Source organism: Lissotriton vulgaris, chromosome 1_1 (assembly GCF_964263255.1).
Source record: "Lissotriton vulgaris chromosome 1_1, aLisVul1.2, whole genome shotgun sequence".
NCBI lineage: Eukaryota > Metazoa > Chordata > Amphibia > Caudata > Salamandridae > Lissotriton > Lissotriton vulgaris.
In genome coordinates, this window is record NC_141685.1 from 1885418692 (window position 1) to 1885440666 (window position 21975).

Sequence of the window (21975 nt, forward strand, 5' to 3'; positions counted from 1 at the left end):
TGCGGATTGACCTACTTAACTTTTAACGAAGGTGAAAAAGTATGAATAGCTTACAAATCACATTTGTATATACAAGCTGAAATGAAATTCACTTCAACAGAAAAAACTCTGATAGCGGTTCAAACTGCAGTAGCAAAAGAAAGAGCCCTGGCACAAGAAAAACGCATAATGGTCGTAACTCCTGTACCTGCCTTAGAAGCAGTGACAAAAGCGAGCATACCAAATGCTAAAGCTTTATATCTGAGATGGATACAATGGGATAATTCTCTTGCTGCGAAAGATGTTGAATACGTTTTTGATCCTTTTTTAAAAACCCAAGCATTTCTACAATACAAACATGAATGTCCTCTTCCTACTGAAAGTCTGCCTCTAGAGCAGTATGAATGTATTATTTATACTGACGGATCAGCTCTACCCGCTACTGGGGTAAACAAGCCTATAGTGCGGCATGCACGATCATCAACGGTTGTTGGCGCAATGGCAAATTTAGACCAACGGTCACTAAAACTCAATCTCTAGGAGATTGTACAGCTCAGCAAGCTGAACTACAAGCATTCAAGATGGCACTTGAGAATATGGATTGCGAATTCCCCACACTCATAGTGTGCGATTCTTTTTATTGTGTTCAATCTACAATAAATTCTTGAAGAACTGGCTTCAAAACGGTTTTAAAGATGCAAAAGGTGGCACAATCAAGCATAAAATGCTTTGGGAGCAAGTAGTTCAATTACGAGCAGGACTACAAAACAATCATGTGATACATACACTGAGTCATCAACGTGATGGCGTTCACGTTGATGGGAACTCATTGGCTGATGAAGCCGCGAAGGCAGCTGTGCAAACGGCTTCCGTAGCTGCAATCACTCGTTCAAAAACAAAAATAGACAGCGAAATAATGCTACCTTTCAATGCGACATGCAAAGACAGCGGTGCAACGTTACCTCAACATTTTTCACTCAAATATTCATATATAATTGATGCAGACAGCGTTCCTCTTGCTCCAATCCCTGGAGTGGGGGACAGAGTAATTCCAAACAGGAAGCGCAGGATAGCTTTGATTCACGAAGAGCATCTTGGAGAGGGTCTGATACATCAGGGGATCTCTAGGACTATATTAGAATTGAAAGAGATGTACTAGTTGCCAGGAATGAATGCACACATTCACACATTTGTAATTAACTGCAATGACTGCAATAGAGAGCAGCACAGAACACCGCCAGATTCCTGCCTATAGCGTAGCCAGCCCAGTACAGACACCATTGTTAGACAGCATTAGAATTTCTACATGCAGACATCCCTATGGACAAATGCGGTCCCACAAATGTTAAGACAAGATTCATTTGGATGTGGCCTCAGCGCTTGGCTGACACTTGAACTGTTAATAAAAATATTTGCGAGTCTTTATCAGCACATACACAGTTGGCACATTCTGACCAGGGTCCTGCGTTTAGCTCTCGAGCTTACAAGGAGGCTATGACCAGTTTGGGCATTGCGGTACTCTAGTCCATTCCATCCTGAGGGAAATTCGGTTGTGGAGAGAAAAAAACGGGACATAAAGCAATCTAAAACAGCTAGGGTAATATGCTTGGGTGACGCGTGGGTCAAACATTTAATAAGTGTCCAACGTAGTCTTAACAACTTGCCAAGAAGTTCTCTAGGGGGTATCACTCCATATGAAGTCCTTTATGGGACCAGAATGTTAGTAGCGGACCTTGATTGTCAGACTTCAGTGGTAGACCAAAAAACATTTGATATCAAAGACTGTTTGGCTGTTTTGCATGACTTAAATGAAATAAGAATGAAACAAAGCAACGTGTTCCAGAAGCCAACCACCACTGAAGGAAAACCGACCATCCCAGCAAGGCCTGCCTGGATCCCAAAGCTTGGTGATCTAGTCAGAGAAAAGATCACGGAAAAGAAGGAATTTGGGCCTTCTTACAGACAACCAGTACCTGTCCTAGTAATCCACGGATCAAGAACAGTTTTACTGCCGCACCTTGCTGGTAAAAAGGAGAACAGGTTTGTGTCCATCGACCTGATAAAACCACACTATGTGGCTGATACTAAACAGTAGGCCAAGTGGACTCCAACAAAGTAGCAGACACCCTGCTCTAGCTACTATCCAAGAGGTTCAAACTGAGAGACTTATCACCTTTGAGGAATCTGCAGTGCAAAAAGAACGATTATGCAACAAAGCTATGGAACTTGTACCTCTTGAAACTCAAATAACAGTTCGTCAAGAAACACCTGTCTACAGCGAAGTAGCATCAGATTACACAAATGTATTGAGTGATCAAGTAGTTCCAGCGATTTAAACGAATCCTGATGCAATCTCTGCAATTGGCAGAACTGCCTCTGGCTATTACAATAACTTTGATATGTTTTCTGAGGATCCAAGCGAATCTGAAACAACACCAGCAAAAGAACTTTCAAAGAACAAGTAACAGACTTTTTCATCACCTGGAAAAGACTTATCTGGTTTCACCATGGATTGAACTTTGGATGTGTTGGGTGTATTTTTTCTTCTACTTTGGTTGACTCTAGTAATAACTCTGGGTATGCTGATAAATGGAAGATATGTCAAAATGGACACAGCAAGTAAGAACATCAACTTACTCCTCAAACCACACAAATCATCTCAACGTGAACAAAGAGACTTTTCGGCAGTGAACATCACAGCCATTCCTAAACCAGGTGGTATAGCTTGGGACAAAACTGAATATGACATTTTTGGCCCGTCGGAGCTGTTGAAGATTCCACACTTATTCAAGATTTCATTGAGTGACTTTGTTTCATCTAGTACCTTTTCTGATGATTGGGACTTCGAGATTGTTAATAATATGATGTCAGACTTAAAAATGTCTGCAGTATTCGCAAATTATGAATATTTAGAAAGTTCATCAGACTATGAACAAATGTATTGTTATAATCATTATGGTCACCATTTCTTGCACATATCAACATTGCTTTGAAATGTATTAATGTATAACCAATGGGAACATTGTCCTATGCCACCAAAGGGTAGCTCAAAAACATTTGCAATACATTTCCGTACATTTCAGGGTTCAATGTATCCAATCCAGAATCATTTTTCTTTAGAAATGTGACCAAAACAGGAATGAAAAGTATGTTAACAAATACCAAACAGATTTATTCTGCAGCATTTTATGTCCATCTGTCTAAACTAGGCTTTGACTTTTGGAAAGACAACATTGACACGAAAACTGTCGGGGTATAAAAGATTGGCAAGTACAGGATATAGAAGCTTTGTTTAGAGCGTGTATAATCCCTGAGCAAATTATGTTTTTGAATGACACCATCCAAACCAACGTCTTGCCTTGGGTTAGCAAAGATTAAAGACATGAACAATCCGTCAGCACCTACACCTGATAGTGAAGACACTTCAGAAGGGGAGGTCGGCGTACATACTATTTTGCATCACAACAGAACAAATCCAGATTGGAAAAAATGGTTGATCTGGCCCACAGACACAAACAACTGTCAAGATAGATTCCTGAACAAAACACAAGAGGTTAAGTACAATAGGCCAGACCCAAGATATGTTCAAGGACAGCATCCTGGAAAAGTAACAACATATAATATAGCGATGTTTTGCCTTGATTGGCTACAGAGATCTACACTTAATGATATAAAGCAAAACTTATCTTTACTTAGAGATGGCGCTGATCTTAGGGAATTCTTGCTAGGACCAAGAAAACCACATCATAAATGTTTTGTAAATGCCGGTATCTATGCTGCTTATAATGAAGCATGGAAGATTACGCAAGCAGAGACTGCAGAACGAATACGAGAAATTGATCGTAATAATTTAGAGAAAGCTCTTTCTGTAGCTGACAATGGGTTAACAACTCTGTCGTCCAGAATATATTCATTGGACAGCATAGTGTCTTCTGCCATAGACATCATGGAACAGGACTTGGTCATGTTGCAACATGGTCGGTTGCAATTACGTTCTATCATGTTATTAGGCTGGACATTGCAAAACCTTCGTTCAGGCCCTGTGCCTTGGAGTTTAATCAATACCACGTCACTGTTTTCAGAATTCAATCTCACTGATACACAGGTCAAACTGGCACAAAGGGGAGCAGACTAAACGGTGCTGAGAATTGAAAAACTGTAAAGATTGCCATACACAGTGGCTGAAAAGCCAGCTACTGAATGGATTATACATGGAACAATCACGCTGCCTGCTACAATTTTCCATTTTCAGTATTGCCTAAAACCCATACCAGCAGGCACATATGAAAGGTTGGGTAAAGTATACATCAAGATATCCTGGTAATTACCATACACACACAGATGTTGACGGGGGAAGGGAAGTGTTTCTTAGTGGTAAAAACTGTGAAAACGCACTAAGCGGTTCTCTCCTTTGTCAGGGTATTAACTTACACAGGGCCTGCGATGGTTCTTCTAACAATTTATCCTGCCACCTGCAAGGTTCACCAGCGGCAGTGATTGATCCAATTTTCAGACAACTTTCAAATGGAAGTTACCTCATGTTGAACGATCACAGCTGCTGTGGCATGTTGTCAGGCATACCATATCTAGTAACTGTGTCAGTCAGGGTCACTTGCTGTATGCAAGTATTGTTTCCAAAAACCAAAACAGACAGGGAGTCGCCTTTATGGCCTTTACTGAACATCTCTTCTATACGAAATGATACTTTAGCAGAATGAAAGCCATTGTTTTGCAAAAAACTGTGCCTCTGACCTCGGCCAAAGAGCCCTATGATCTGCAAGTCGCAAGGACTTCTGCCGAGATACATGCCCTTTTAACTACAAACTGCCCTATACATTTATCAGAAATGTTAAGTCGTATCTTAAATATGTCAGATACGAGCGGTATTGTACATCTATTTAAGAACGTAAGTTCTGGACTGTTAGCACTTTTTCAAGCAGTCCTCAGAATATTTCCAAACTTCGTGCACTCTGTGTTTGGTTGCTCCTCCTTTTGGGACTCGTTGCGGGAATACTATTTTTGCTCCTCCTGCTGCAATATGGCAAGCCAAATCACCAGCGCCACTCCAAGCACCATAAAGAGAGCTCTATTAGAGATGAAGTGTCGTGAGAGCATCGTCCAAATTTTGGGATTAACTCATTTACGAGAATTGAATACCACATGGTTTCTGTCATTCAGAACAATCTGGCAAGATTGCATCTTACCTGTTCTACGCTGCCTGCTATGCGGAGAAGAATGCATGCTAGACATCCATCTAACACTCCCATCAGTCATGCCAACGGATGTTGACACTTTGCTGGACCCGGTAACAACCCATGCGCAGTGTTGTCACAGCGGCTACCAATTCTGATGACGGCAATCATTGAGATCTCACAGAAGCAAAATGCTGATGCTGAAGTACGAGAGGAAACTACAGGCACACAGGTACCAGCCGATTCAAACATTGCAAATGCAACCAATACTGAAGGCGATGATTCACATCTATGTGCGGTTAATCTTCTAAACAAGGTAATCCAATGTCACCTACAATGATAGCCGACTTTTTTACTGACTTAGAAGATTTCATGTTTTCTCCAAGCACTAACGCTGACTTTTAGCGCACAGTGTTCTGAGAGACTTTGAATCTGACCTTCATTTTTTTAAAACAAAATTCTAACTTTGGGACTCTTTTTTCCTATGATTAATTTTTTTTCTGAATTTGTATTTTTCATTTCTGGCACAAGTAATCTGCTTAAACTAGAACTATTCATAGAGAACAAGAATTATTTGAATACTTCCAGAGACAATATTTGACCTTGTCCACACACAAACAGTTTCTGTAATGGTTTCGGCTTTTTTCTTCTGTATTTACAAGCCATTTCATAAATGTATATTTTCATGATTCATTCATTTAGCATCCAAATGTCAACATATAAGCTTAGAATGAAACATTGCTTAAATGCGTACATCACCACTGCATCTTTTATGTGTACAACCAGTTCCAATACATTTTTTTGAATTTTGGGTGCGTTTTTCACACTTCATGTGTAGACATGTTTTAGATATGTTAAACATGTTGAGAATTTAGTAACGTCGTACATAAGAAAGTGGAGTGGGTGTTGTATGTCGTTTTAGATTCCAAATGAACTTGCCGGATTCATGCCGTTATATAGGTACAATTCGCGTTGCCCTTATACAGGCAAAGAAATCCCGGTCTTATTTGGACAAAGCCCATGCTACCCAAATACAGGCATCGCTACTTCCATCCGTTCATCTACCTCACAACGAGTTCTAGGAAAACCAGACTCTTAAGCTGTTAGTGACTTCCCCCTGCTTGAATATTGATTTCTCCAATAACTCATTTACTATACATGAACATCTATTCCTTAGGGGTTCATCCATGACATTCATATGCCGGACTTTACGTCAAAGCTGGCATTCCTAAACACCATCAAGGTATAAATATACCTTCACTTGCTAAGGCAAAGCACGGTGTGGCTCAGTGCAGTTCGACTACCTACTTGTCCGACGCAGCTCGCTACAGCAAGTGTCGAAGGAAGCCGACTCTCCAGCTGACGTACTGACAAGAAGCTGACATCCTCCTGCTGAGAATCCAGCTCCAGTGTTTCTTACTCCCCTTGCGGGGTGTTGGGAAATCGAGCCCCGAGAAAGAGATACCAACCTCTTTCATTCTAAGGTATGGAGCTGATTAGAACCTAGAGAAACCTTTGGCAATTCTTGGCAGAACTAAAACTTATGCTAAGCAGCACTTACTTCTTCCCTGGTACTAGACCTAGGTTAGGTACATTGGGGTAGGCGTATTTTAGAAGCAACCAGTTGAGTAGTTTAGCCTATGTTATTTATGTATGTATTTTTATATATGTCATAGCAACGGACAATGATATTACAGTATTATTTTATACTACTGTTCTCGCTGTACACATTATGCTTTGCATTCTGTCTAACGATTGTAGCAGTTCAACTCTCTTGCATGAAAAAGAAGACTGTTCAATAAACCCTTTTATTGAAAACGTCTGTCTCACTATTTCTCACCAACTCTTTAGAAATGAAGCATGCATGATTGACTAAGTGAAATAGTTATCTATTGTTTTCCATGACTCTGAAGTTTTTTTTTGTAGTCCTAGGGAAACAAAGTTGTCATGTTTATGCTGTTGTCAGAAACAAATCCCTTCTTGTTTATTCGAGAAAGTTTCTAGTGACCTCAGAGTTAGTCGGCACACACAATTAAGTTTAATATACTCGATAGAGACATACTGACCTCAGTCCTGTGTCAAAACTATAGTGTATATTATTCCAAAGCGCAGATACAGTACTACTGCTTGTGTCACCGAAAGTGTTTCCAAAAGACTTCATACGGCAGAGCAGGAGATTGGAGACAATGACACACAAGGTGTTTGTGTCACCGACGCTATTAAAACAAGATTAGGAAACTGAAGGATAACAGGTTGGCACACAAGGTGTGCATGTCACAGAACACACTTTACGTTTGAACTACAGAAAATGAAATATAAGGTGTGCGTGCCACCGACACTGTAAAAACAATGACCAGGAACTGAAATAAAATAATATAGCACGCATGGTGTGCGTGTCACCGAAAACACAGTAGATTAGATAATAGTTTTGTGGCTTGTGTGAAAACACGTAATGCGTGCATGTCGCAGATGTGTAATTTCAGTCGAAAAGGCAATCAAGAATACGAAAATAAAACTGTCTCATCGTTAAACACCAAAAGCTCCTGCATGCCAAACCGAAATGCCCGCTACGCTGCGTAGTGTGTATGCATCGTACACAGTCTGATCCCATACACAAAGTGCATGGAAAAAGAATGGCAGCCAGAGGGTTAAAGTGAAGATGAAATTCCATTGGCCAATCTAAAAATGGCCGCTTAGCTGCGTACTTTGCGTCCATCGTGAATTGCCTGGACCTCTCGTAGACACTACCAGGCATGAAAATGAGGGTTCTGCTTGAGTGACGTAGAAACTGTTGTTCCAACAAACAACATGCGGCTTGGCTGCTGTCGGATTACGAATACACAACACAGTACCTTATCCTCCAGAGCTCGAGATAGTGTCCTGTAACCATCAAGGACAAATGTGCAGGCAGACAGCTCGTTGAAGCAAGAGAAGTCAGAACTAGCCACGTAGTACGTGACGGGTAAGTTCACGTGGGTCCTACAGTTACTGCCACTCGTCGCCATGTAAATTGTGGTAATAATTCTCAGGAAACACACATGTTTTCTTTTAGAAATGCTTTATTATAGGCAGAGACTGCGCAGCAGCCGATTGATCGCACCACAAATGAGCCAACAGTGCTCGAATTCAAAAACCCAACATTCTGGGTTCTGTTGTGGAATGCACATGAGACAGCACCCAAGAGGTGAGCATCACACAACAGAAAACATAAAGAGGAAAACACTACACACACTTGACGAACGAAAACATATTGGCAGTTGTTTTCTGCATTTTTGTGCTTGTTTCATATTACCACATGAATCTTCATGAATTTATGTGGGCTATTTATGTTTCATTATGTACACTTTTCGGCTATTAAGTAAGATGAGGAAGTTATAAGTTGCTTCAAATATATAGGAATCAGAATGAGCAATGCCACTGGTACAAACAGAGTTGTAAGGGTGCACCGTGCTCCAGGGTATCACTCTCTGAACCGGAGTGCAATAAATATCAAGTGGAATGCATCCCCATATACCTGGGGTATGTCCCCTGGGCACTGGTGAAAAAGGTCCTTCAAAGAGGTTTCAACTTTTTATTGTATTGTTTAATAAAACGTACTACTTCTGTTAACTTAAATTTTTAATATTGTTGTAACATCACAATATTATCTCATCCAATTGTCAAACTTTAATTCCCAGAAAGCAATGTTTCTGTTATGCTGGTTTAACAAATCCCAAGGTTCTTTAATCCCAATGCATTTCCGCCGGTGGGCCTTCATCTGAATATTATCTACAAATTAAATATTAACCAATGTAAGTTTTAACAAGCAGAAGAATGCCACTGATTATTGAGATATGAACAACCATAACCCACGAGTGACGGGGAACATTCTAAAAGTGTGGTGAGTTTGATTCTTAATGCTCGGTCAATTGTGTGAACGGATCTTAACCCACTAGTGATGATGAGGAGCGTCCCTAAAAGAATAGCGCAAAGATTACACCTGCTGTTATTCTGTATTGTGAGCGAAAAATAGTGCTCATGCTCTTGCAGTTTATGAAGGTGCCAATTTAACAAAAAACTGATGCCATTAAAAACTAAAACAAAAACTGGTGCCATTAAAAATGAAATGACGGTGCCATTAAGAACGTGTAAAATTCACTACGGTTGTCCGTGATTTAAAATGTATAATGATGCTGGTGGTCAAGTGCTATTAACAAACGTCAATCCCTTATGGGAACACTTGATTGCGCTCACCGCTTAAGATGTGGGAAGCTCAAGGATGCTAGTTGTCCATGCAGGTGTTATTCATAGCGAGGGGATTGATTTGTGTAACTGACCCGGATATACGATTTAAATGACGTTGACGTGCACGTGAAATAAAGATAGAAAGAGGACGCTGTATCCACTGAAAACTAAATAAAGTTAAGTGTGGTTTGACATTAGTGGGTGATCTATGTGTTCTAGCCTCACAATGTAGAACATGGTGAAAGTGGAGCGAGGTGCTTTGACTAGCTCACGTGGTATAGTGAAAATTATTGCTTAGTTACAGTTCCAATCACATAATATCGACGCCATAATAGAAACATACAGCTAAATATGAAACATATTAACAAAAATGTTCTGTAGTATCAATTGATGGGCCTAGGTTAAAATCCAATTTGGCCACATATAATAATGGGTGTGATATCAAACATAACACTGGAACTCCATATGTTCGTTCATCCCGTTCGGTTTCAAAGAGTTCAAATGACTAATCCAATAGTTTTCTCGTTGCAACAAGAGATTATGATTGTCCCTTTCTTCGTGTTTATCTATCATTTCCAAGATGCAAAACTTCAATTGACTGATGTTGTGGCCAGCTTCAACAAAATGGAGTGCAACTGTGGATTTCGCTTGTTTAGTTCTTATATTACTCTTGTGTTCATGTAAATGTGGGATACTTCTAAAGCGCACTGTTACTCTACCCGAGTGTCCTGGCGCTATAGACCACTGGGGAACCCGTCCTGGTTTTCCCTGTGAGATGGTCCCTTACTGGGTATCTCCAGGGTGAAACCAGGCATCCCCGGCATCTGTGGGGAGCCGTTGTGGAGATGAGGTAAGCTTAATGCCCAGAGTTGCCAAGTGTGTTCCCTGGTTAGAGTAGGCACTGAGGCGGGAATTATTGAGTCGGTTGACCCTGGTCCAAGACCCTGCAGCGTTGGGAATTGAACCCTGGTCCCGGGCCGTTCTCTGCTTACAGGTCTGCCGCCTCTAACCAGTGAGCCACACCACTCCACTCATGTGATTTCATGCCATTTTTTATTTTCCTTTCTGTTTGACCAATATAAGCTTTTACACACAGGCATTTTAACATGTATAACACGTTCGATGTGTCACATGTAGTGTTCACCTTCAATTTGATTTTATATCCTTTCATCGGATGGGTGATGTTACGTATGACCCCTTCATAATATCATTACAGTTGTTGCAATTCCAACATGGGATAGTACCATTGTACATGGTTTGTGCTGGTAAACTGACAGGGTTTTTTAAATATTTCACCAATGTTTTTGCTCCTGGTGTATGCAAAGATTGGTTCTTGGTCAAAAATATGATTGAAGTCTTGTTCGAGTCTCAGGATAGACCAATGTTTTTTAATGATTTTTTTTATATGGGACACTCATCATGGAGTATGTTGAAACCACTGTGGTTTGTTCTTTGATGCGTTCTTTTTGGAGTATAAGTAATTTTTCACTGGTCTTTAATGAACTACGATTATTGGCCTCCGTCAATATTTAATCAGGATATCCGCGTGCTCTGAACCTGTGTAGCATGTTGTTTATTTGTTCCTCTTTTCTCTCTGGGGTTGGACACAATTCTTTTTACTCTTAATAATTTGTAAATTGTAGATGTTGTTTGAGAGGCAGTGGGTGGAAACTTTCAAGGAGAAGAGTGTTGTTTCTATTGGTTTCCTTCCTGTATAAATCTGTTTCGAATCCAGTAGGTCTTTTAGTGATTTTGACATCCATAATTTTGATGGTTTGTTTCTGTATTTCATGTGTGAATTTGAATCCGTTGAACAATCTGATTGAGTTTGTAGAGTTGTTCTTCAAGTGTTGTTGTCGACCCTTTCCATAATAGGAAGATGTTGTCAATGAATCTCAGAAATAATTTTAAGTGGGTTTTCCATGTTTGTTCAGACAAGATATTGTCTTCTTCAAAGCGATTCATAAAGATGTTTGCATACGATGGTGCAGCACAGTTGCCCATGGAAGTTCCGCTCTTTTTTTGGAACAAGTTATCTTGCCATTTAAAAAAGCTATGAAATAAGGTAAATTCCAGGAGCTCCATGGGAAGTTCCTTTGCTCTTTCTTCATACTCTGTGTGTAATAATGCATGCTCAACCGCCTCTATTCCTAGTTGATGCGGAATTGACGTATATAAAGACTTGACATCTATAGTACATAATAGTATCTCTTCATCTTCTGTGATTTCAATTTGGTTTAATTTATTCAAAAAGTCTGTAGTATCTTTTATGAAAGTTCTCATTGACATGACACTCGATTGCAAATAGAGGTCTAAAAACTTGCCCACTGGTTCATGTAAACTTCCTTGAGTTGACACAATCAGCCTACACAGTGGTTTGACTGGATGTTTGTGTATTTTTGGTACCATGTATAAGGTTGGGCTCCTGGGGTTTGTTTGTTTTGGATATCTTTAGACCTTTTCATTGATGGTCCCTTCGTTAATCACTTTGTTAACGATTGCTGGCAGGATTTCTTTAAACTGTACCGTGGGGTTCTGATCCAGTTTCATGTAGATTTCTTGATCCTGTAAGTGTGTTTCCACCTGCATGTTATAGTAACTAGTATTCAAAATAACAAGGGCTCCCCATGTATCGGCTTATTGACATGTTATGTTGGTTTTTTGTGCTATGGATTTTAATATGCCAAACTCTTTCGTGGTAAGGTTTTTACGTTTTTTTTTTTTAAGTTTAGCTATATCTTGTTTGACTAGTAACTCAAACATGTCCAAGCTTTTGTGGCTCACCCGGGCCATGTATTTGCTTTTCAATGTTAAGCTTTTCAATAGATCTTCTTGTTTATCTGTGAGTTCAGCTATGATGTTCTCAAAAAAAATTGTAATCTTAGTTTTCTCATGAGTTTAAAGAAGCTGATACTTAGTTCTAAGCTGTTAGTGCGGGTAGTAGGCACAAACGAGGTGCCCTTTTGTAATGTTTTCAATTCAAACTCACTGAAATGGTAATCCGAAATGGTAATAACTAAGTTGTCTCTGGTCCCCCTTTCTTGCCTTTGTCCTTCTTAGATGGTTGTTCTTTGTCCTTTTCTTTTACTCCTCCTGGGTCGTCCCGATCGGCGTGGGCTAATTCTAAAAAAGGCACCATTGCTGTTGTTGATGAACTTGCTCCTATCATTGATGTGGAAGGTTTCTCTATGTTTCTTTGGAGGCTTGAGGTGTCGCTATCTGGGGAGGAGGTATCTGTTTTTTAAGTGTATGGTTTACTTTGCCCATGTCTGGCGTATATGTCTGCCCACGTGTAAACTTCCCCCAACTTATAGTCAATAGTGTCTCTGTGGTACTTGCGAATTTTCCGTTTGTTAACTTCTTCGGTGTGTTTTGATAATTGACTATTGATTTCTGCCAAAGTTTTAGTTAACCCCTCAGTGGTCATTGTTTTTTCCAATTCAGTTTTAACACTCAATATTTCCTTTGCAAGCTCTTCAAGGGTGTTTGATAGCTCCTCAATTATAAGTAGAATTAAGTCTAGTGAACACTTGTTCCATATTGCGACCATCGGTCCTTAAATTTTTGTACATTTTTGCAGAGTGAAGATTTTAGAGGGATTCGCAGTCCCCGAGGTATCCTCTGAGCTCCGTGATATCTGATCATTGAACTGGCGTGCAGCCGTTGGTTAATCTCTTTTTTGGATAAGTATAAGAGCTGTTGTATATTTTGTTCATTAGTGCAATTAGTCATGAAATCAGTGGCCTCTTCTTGTTTAAGGGCATAGATCCTTGATGCTTCTTAATTGGCAAAGGGGAATGTTTCAGTCCTTGATTCTGTCAAGTTGGATATTTCTTCGTATGACATGTTTTGCGTCATGCTACGTAGTGTGTTCAGTAAAAGATGCTTCAAGTATATAGGAATCAGAAAGTGCACTGCCACTGGTACAAACAGAGTTGTAAGGGTGTACCGTGCTCCAGGGTATAACTCTCTGAACTGGAGTGTAATAAATATCAAGTGGGTTGCATCCCCATATACATGGGATATGTCCCCCTGGTACATACCCCATGTATATGGGGATGCAACCCACTTGAAGTTATGAGTTGGACCTGAGAATTAAAAAAGCAATGCTAGAATGTAATATGATGAAGATATGGTGTGTAACACATTGGCAGCTTTTTGCATTTAAACATAGCCGCCCAATCACCCTTTGCGATTTTAGTTGAATATGCACATAATAAAATGACCTTGTCTTTTGGGAATCTCTCTTTGATATGCATCTAGACTTTTACAGCATGCATTATTTGTGCGTGGCTTTAGCTCAAACAATCCATGCAATCAATAATACTTTCACAGCAGATGCATTAAAATATGTTCCAGGCTCACTGACTTCAGGGGGTGAGGGGACAAGCACTGTTAATTTGAAATGCCCTCACAGGGGCTAGGCCTGGATGAGGGGCATCCGTAAAAGTCTTCTTGAAAGTGAAGCCATGTGATAAGCATGCTGGTTTTGTGTAACTGAGACACATGAGAAAAGGATTGAATTCAAGAGTAGCAGGGTATTTTTTTCAGAACAACTACTAACTTGCTGCTAATGTTGGCTAGCTATCATTCATATTCTGTAAGTGCAGAGCTTCAGAGTAGCTCTTAGTTTATGAGTTTCAAATGCACTGCTTAATCATATTTCTTTCTCCGTGACAGATTCCTCAGTAAAGTTGTTTGTCATATTATTATGTTAAGCACATTTTGCCCTGACGCTGATTCTTCAAGCTGTTTAATACTCTAGTGATGAAGTTGCACACAAAATGTTACAGCGCTGTTAATTTGCATTGAGGCGCTTGCCTTTCTGTCTGTGCATTAAAAAGCCTTGGAATATGTCCATAAATGTCTCCTGAGGTAAGCATGAATTTCTGACTCAGACTGCATGACCCAATGTGTAGTGATTGTATAGCTCTTCAATCTCTGGAGGCACAAAATCCAGGATAGTGTGCTGCAAAGCTAAACACTTATAAGGTCCCAAAACCGAGACCTAATGGCTATGCAAATGCTTGTATCAATTGAATGTCAAATATGGTCCCTCAGATGAGATGGAATTTGGGCCTCGCTGATGAGTTTTCCATAATCTCCAACCAATGAATAAGGTATTGGGGGAGGTCAAAAAGGTTAGGATTGCAGTGATCCAGCCTACAAATAACAGTCTTGACATATTTCTGTAATACTCAAAAGGAAGAAGGGTAAGCATCTTCTCCAAAATTCTCATTTTAAAAATGGATGTTGAAGAAAGCCTGTAAATATGATCTTTAAAGGTTAACTAGAAATAAAAAATGACAGGGAGATTCCATGAGGGCATGGCCTATCGTGTAGAGACTTCTGAAGGTTGGCCTAAATTGGAAAGCATAATTCGGAGTCCCAATCAGACAAGTAACTAAGGACTAAGGCAGTCATTATGATGGCAGTGAGACCGCCACCGACTGGCTGTCATTGGCGGTGTCACCGCCATCGGAACCATCTTCTCCCCCACCACATTAGGATGTCCGGCGGTGTGATGGCGGTCGGAAACACTGACTACCATGCATCCAATGTGCTCTTTGAACCTGCCGGTGTGGCGGAGGGGCTCGTAGTCCCTACAATGGTGGCGGTGCCTACCAGGCACCACCGTAGGGATTACTATGTCCCTTTCCGCCTGCCTGTTCATGGCGGTTAACCTGCCCTAAACAAGCAGGCGGAAAGGAACTTTGGGGTCCCTATAGAGGGCCCCACATTCCCTCTGGCCCTAGGTGGGGGAACTACACGTCCCTGCACCATGTGGCAGGTATCGCACGGTGCCTGCCACGCATTGCACGCATTGCATCGCATTGTGGTGACCCTTTTTTGTCTTGAGGCGTGAGCTGCAGCCAGCAGCACACACCATAATACAAACTATAGGCATTGCGACCGCCGTGTTGGTGGTAGCATCATAATGCCTTTGCCTGTCAGGTGGTACCACCTCCAATAGGATGGAGGTTGGACATAAGTCTGACCTCCATCCCAATGATCCCCCTAAGATTTTCACTGTGGCGGCTGGGAATTATCACTTATCTCACTAATATAGTGGGCAACAGTGCGCTTTCAGTTCCTAAAAACACACTGCAGGGAGTTGCAATCCCCATCAGATTTGTCATCAATAGAAGAGAACAATCTCAGGCATTCAAGGCAGCCTTTATAATGATCCAAGGGTGTTGGCCAAAGTCAAACAACAATGTGTGAAACTTATCTTGGTGACCCCTCTCTGGAAGTCACAAACAAGCTTCCAGTAACCCTGGAACTTCCTATGCTTCTTGTGTGACTAAGACTTTCATTTATTTGGTTCCTGCATCATCATCTGGTTCACACAAACAAATGGATGCTATCATTTTATTTTTTGCAGGTTCGGGGCTGGGATAGGGTGGGGTGGGGTTGGAAGCATAGGAGGAGGAGTGGTTTGTGCACACTAAGTGCACATGACTGTTTAGTCAGCAGTCTGGGACCGGCCAAACAGTCATGCGCACTTAGCATGTTCCTCACCAGGCTGCATTACATAGCCTGGTGGGGAACATGCCCAGAACCCCTGGCCCCATCTGAGCGCCAATCCACTGCACTCAGAGCAATCACAATGCTGCATTGCAGTGTTGTGATTGGCTCTGGGGAGCCTGGGTGCTTTCTGGTTCCCGGACTTCGGAGAAGCGAGGAGAGATGGCTGGCGGAAGAGGTAAGTGGCATTTTTGTTTTATCATGTCCACACTCCCCCGCCATATCCCTGCCCCTCCACCCTTATTCCCTGCTAGTCGCTACTGCTGTCGCCATTTCTGTATCTCATAACGTGGTGGACTTCAGGAGGTGTTGTAAGCATCACGCGTTTCAGAACAAGCTGCTTTCTTCATTCAGCAAGCTTGGTTAAGTAGCACAGACAAGCGCTATTCAACCTTTTGTCAGCAAAGGCCTTGAACTTGTGTCATCTGGCATCTTTCAAGCTTTAAAGGTCCTTTCCTAGTAGGTAGAGGGTTTGATCTATCCTACTATTAGCACAGGTCAGTCATCACAGCAATCAATCCCCTGATTTCCAACGCTCAGTGAGGAACACTCTCTTGTGTGTTATTGTCTGAAAGGTTTGTATAAGAATGCCTATTTCTCCCAAACCAAAGTATGTTTAGATATGCGATAATAGCATTGATTGTGGTTTTTGAAGTGTTGGCCTGTTATTAAGGTTTTCCAGAGGAAACAGTTGTCAATGATGTTAGCCGAGTATTTAAGAGGGAAAGTATTTACTTCAGTTCTTTCACTATTGTCAGATGACCTTAAAATAACACTTTGGCAGTTTTGCATCCCACACTCCCCAGTAATGCCAAATATATGTAGTAAAATATGTAGACCCTGGAAAGATTGCCCAAAGGAACTTGGAGCTTGTAGTGGTGGCTAATAGATGACCTAATTTTGGTTATCATGTATGTAATTTTCAACAGTTATATTACTTAGATGAATTACATGGCTGGTGTCTGAAGCAGTGGTCAACATATCTGAGTTTGGAGCCCATTCTATCAAAGACATACTGGTGAGAAATAAACCACAGTGAATATTTAAATAAGATGCTCGATGTTCATATACTGTTTATTATGACTTCCAATTGTACAGACTATTATTATATTATTTTGATTTGTTCTCTTTGATCTGTTGTTTAAAAACATTATATGATGACAAAGGTCAAAAAAGGAGGGACGCCTGTTCAGTCACGCATAGAGATACGGCCCATATTGAGTATGTCATATGAATAGGATATTGACTTTCTAGTTGTTAAACAGTGCAGTGGTCTTACTATGTGTATATTTTAGTTCTTTTCTCGATGTTCAGACAACAATGGAAATATATTTCTTTTGGCTGTTATGAGTACCAAATTTAAGAGTAAACTTTGTCTCTTTAATAGAATAAAAGATTCCTATTAAGATTAGCTCAACATGTTTATTCTTAAACTCTGACCAAAAATGGTGCTTTCCTGGTAGCTGCTAAATAATTCTGGCTGAATAGTAGTAGGCTGCCAAAACTGGGCTCCGGCTCCGGCCGGGACAAATATCACTAAGTTGAGGACAGATTTCAGAGTTCACAAACTATATATTGTGTGTTATTGTTTACTTAATGAATGTCTCATTTACAATTCTTGTTATGAGATTGCTTTTAACTTGGATAGACCGTATTTTAGGATTTAATTGTCTTTTGCAAAGATTCCAGATAAGGGTATCAATTTCGGGACCATTATAGCACTATAGCATTATAGATTTTAAATAGGAATGATACACGATGATACATAGGATTTTACTGTCTTGAATTACTGTCAATTCATGTCTCAACACACATATATTTCAGAAGTAATTATCTGAGAAAGGTCTTTTAAGAATATTATCTGTGACAATAGCAAGCAAGCTTTCTTCACAGAGATGATTTGTGCATTTCCTTTTAGGATACCCTCTCAATATTGAAAACAAGTTTTTAAGCTGAAATATACTCACTGTCCGGGAATCCACTTTCTCAAGTAAGTCGTTTTGAGCGTCTCTTGTTGCCTTTCATGAACAAGCATTTACAATGCAATGGTTTCGCCTTTGGAAAAGTTTGAGCTATTGGCATTGTAAATGACAAAATTTGTATTTATGTGTTGGTTTTGAAAACAGATAAATAAATGGCATTGTCATTTACAATGGCAATAGCTTAATCTCTCGCAAATGCGATTTGTATTGCAACTATTTCAGTTATCATTTTGCACTACCATGAAAACTGGCTTGTGCATTTACTCCTACAGAAGAGTATCAAGAGGACAGTCAGCAGGCGTCCCTGTAGGAGGTAGTGTATTCAAGACTGTGCAATACATACAATACATGCTCCCTTCCCAACTCACTTGGTCTCGAACGCCCAGTCATACACTGCACCACCATACATTGCGACACAAATCTGGACATACATTAAAACGAAAAACCGCCCGTTTGTCTATAGTTGATTGTACTCGGTGGCCTTGAGAGAGGAAGCAGAACTGTGGTGAAACTGCTGGGTTTGTGGGTACGAGGGAGGAGAGAAGTCGTATTTGTGACAGAAATTCTGGGTGTGGGCAAAGGAGCTGGGAAGACCTGGCACAAGAGTGGAGGAACGGCAGGGATGACGGGGGCAGTACATGATGCCGGTCGAGACGCCATGGTAAGAAGCACGGTTGCATCACTCTGCACGTGGGTGGCCGGCATGCAGGGCTGTACCCCTATGTCGGAAGCAGAGTTGTATCATCCAGCGCTTGTATTGCTACCTGTGCTCTTCTGAGATGCAGGGCCGCACCCCCCCCCCCAGGTTGCTTAGGTTGGATGCAACAAGCTAGGACTAGAATCTGCCGTGGCACATGACATGGGCCCACTTGGTCCAGTTGAATAGAACTCCTGGGTGTATTACTGAAAACGTCAACTTAGAAAGTAAATATACCAGAGGACTTTGTGTAGCTAAGCTAGAACCCCCTCTGTGCTCGTTAGTATACACAGAGCTCAGAGAAAGCTGCTGTTGTCTGGCCGCCTGAGATGGATCCTGTGACCCGCCACATGTCCATCCACGGAGTGTCTAAAGTGAAGGCCTGTGAGTGGAACTGCGCACTGGATGGTACAGAACGGAAATATTGTCGTAAAAATATCGACTAACCTAAATATCGCTGCAAAAATATCTACAGGAAGAAATATCGATGACAAAAATATAGTCTGACCAGAATATCGACAGACAGGTAAGTAATATCGATAACATTAATATAGTTGTAATAAATATCGTTTACAAAAACATAGTTTACAAAAATATCGTTTTTTAAATAATTATAAGTAATGTAGTGTTTTTAATGAGTATTTGTAGTCAAAGTAGTATTTTTTGTAGTATTTTATTAGTTAATAATGTATTTTATGTTGAATTTAGTATTAATAGTTCCGTAGCGGGTTGTGGGTTTATGGGGGAGTAGGGTGGGAAGTAATTTAAATATAATAAATTAATAGATTAATTAATGTTTTAAATGAATATAAATAGCGTAATAAATAATAGTTAATTAATTTCAATTAGTTAATTGATTAATAATTATGTAAATAATTATGTTAATTTTAGGTGTGTGTACTGGCATTTTTTAGTGAAAATGTAGTAAATTAATTACATTTTAATTGAATAATTATTTAATTAATGATTAATTAAATAAAAATAAAGATTTGTTATTTTATAAATGACTAAATACATTTAGTAATTTTTACACCTACACTATCCAACGCTTTCCCTACTGTTGCACCTTCTGGAGTGGGAATAGTAATTTTTACCCCTATGCTATCCAACGCTTTCCCTACTGTTGCACCCTCTGTAGTGGGAATAGTAATTTTTACCCCTACACTATCCAACGCTTTCCCTACTGTTGCACCTTCTGGAGTGGGAATAGTAATTTTTACCCCTACGCTATCCAACGCTTTCCCTACTGTTGCACCCTCTGGAGTGGGAATAGTAATTTTTACCCCTACGCTATCCAACGCTTTCCCTACTGTTGCACCCTCTGGAGTGTGAATAGTAATTTTTACACCTACGCTATCAAATGTTTTAACAAATAATATATTGTATATTTTAATTATATGTATGTATTATTGTTGCTATATAAAGTAATGTGTTAAATATATGTATATGTACACATTTATTAAGTTTATAATGAAAAAGTGTGGTTAATTTGTTTTAAATAGTTAAAAAATAAAAGTAATGTAATGTATTTTGTTAATAGTACTTATATTTATGTATTATTTAATGTAATTTTAATTAATTTAAAAAGTCAATATTTTTTACATCTATAATATTTACAACGATATTTTTGAGTAGATATTTATGTAATTACCTGTTTAAGTATAGGGTGTCGATATTTTTGTAAACAATATTTTTACAACTATATTTATGTCAACTATATTTTTGTAATCGATATTTCAACACCCTACCGCACTGGATCTGAGCATGGTGGAGTTTGCATGTGAGTGGGAGGAGACAGGTAATGTGTGAGGGTACTGAAACTGGATGTAGGAGTGGTGCAGCCAGGCAGGGGATGTGAAAGAGCTAGGTTTGGGCAGGGGATGTGAGAGAGCTAGGGTTGGGCAGTGGTTGTGAGAGTGGTGGAGCTGGGCCATGCATGTGAGAGTGGTGGATCTGGGCAGTGGATGTGAGGGCATTGAAGCTGGGTGTTGGAGTGCTGCGGGCGGACAGTGATGCATGAGAGGTAGGGTTGGACAGTGATTGTGTGGGTGGTAAGGTGGGCAGTGGATGTTAGGGCATTGAAGCTGAGTGTTGGGAGTTGTGCGGATGGACAGTGGGTGCATGAGAGGTAAGAATGGACAGTGATTGTGTGGGTGGTGAGGTGGGCAGTGGATTGAAGGGCTCCGAACCTGGGTACTGGAGTGTATTGAACCAGATGCTCAGGTTTACGAAGTGACAATGTAGAGGTGAGCCACAGCGAAAGGCTCGAAAAATAGAACTTACTTTATTTGCACTACGGATAGTGTGGGATTGGTAAGTCTCACCGCCCCCCTGGCTCACACCATTCCAATCAAACTGTCATCAACCAGACACGGACCTGAAGTCCGCATGGGAAAGTGCCCCCTAGAGGAAGAATCAAGAACACTTTGGCCCCTAGGGCACTTAAGTTTGGCAGCGAGTGGTTTCTTTTTTAGGGAAACGGGGGAGCTTATTGGTTGAAAAGGAAACTGCTGCAAGATGGTACTGCTGGGGGCTCTCGTCCTCAAGGTGGTGGCCAACTCATGAGAGGTGCTCCACGTGGGAGAGGACTCTGCACATGCGTAGAACTGCACGGGCACACATCACGGCGCGTGGAATCTCTCCAAAGAGGTACACTGGAGGGCGAGGAGGACGCAAGAACTGCTGCTTCCAAGGTGAGGCTGCTGGTGGGAAGCGAGGGGCTCTACCGGGCGAGGAAGAACTCTCTCCAGGTCTCTGGGAATGAAGGCTGCGTGTGAGGGTGCAGCTCTCACATGCTCAGCGCCCAGATCCACTGACTGCATGTCAGAGAGTGGGGCACACATGGAGAATAGTGGAATTTGGGGTGAGCTGAGGATAGGACAGAGCTTGAGCAGCTGGTAGGGCTGGCGTAGTGCAGGGTTTGCAGAGAGGTGAAAGTGATATGAAGGGCTGAGGCGGCGCAAAGAGCAGGAGCTGCTGCTGCAGACAGACATTCAGGGAGTAACGAAAACTGCTGAGAGGAAGGTGGACGGTGAAAAGCCTCAGAGGAGAGTTCCAGCTTTGAAAAGGGGTCTTTCCAAACATACACTGGCTGGCTGTGCCGCTAAACAACATGCGCGTTTCGATCACTCAAACCACGTAAAACCCTTACGATCTTCAGTGTGCGCATATTTGTAACGTCCCCCAACCTTCACACCACCAATTACGAAAGAAGTACACTTAACAAGTTTGCGGTATTCAACGGTAGAGCGCATCTCAGATTGACTTCCAAACGTTTAAAGTCGTGTATGCAAATGCATACACGTACCTACTATCGGTGACAGGAGCCAGGTTGGACATGTTCTTTTATTTATTTGATGCTTTTTATATTGCG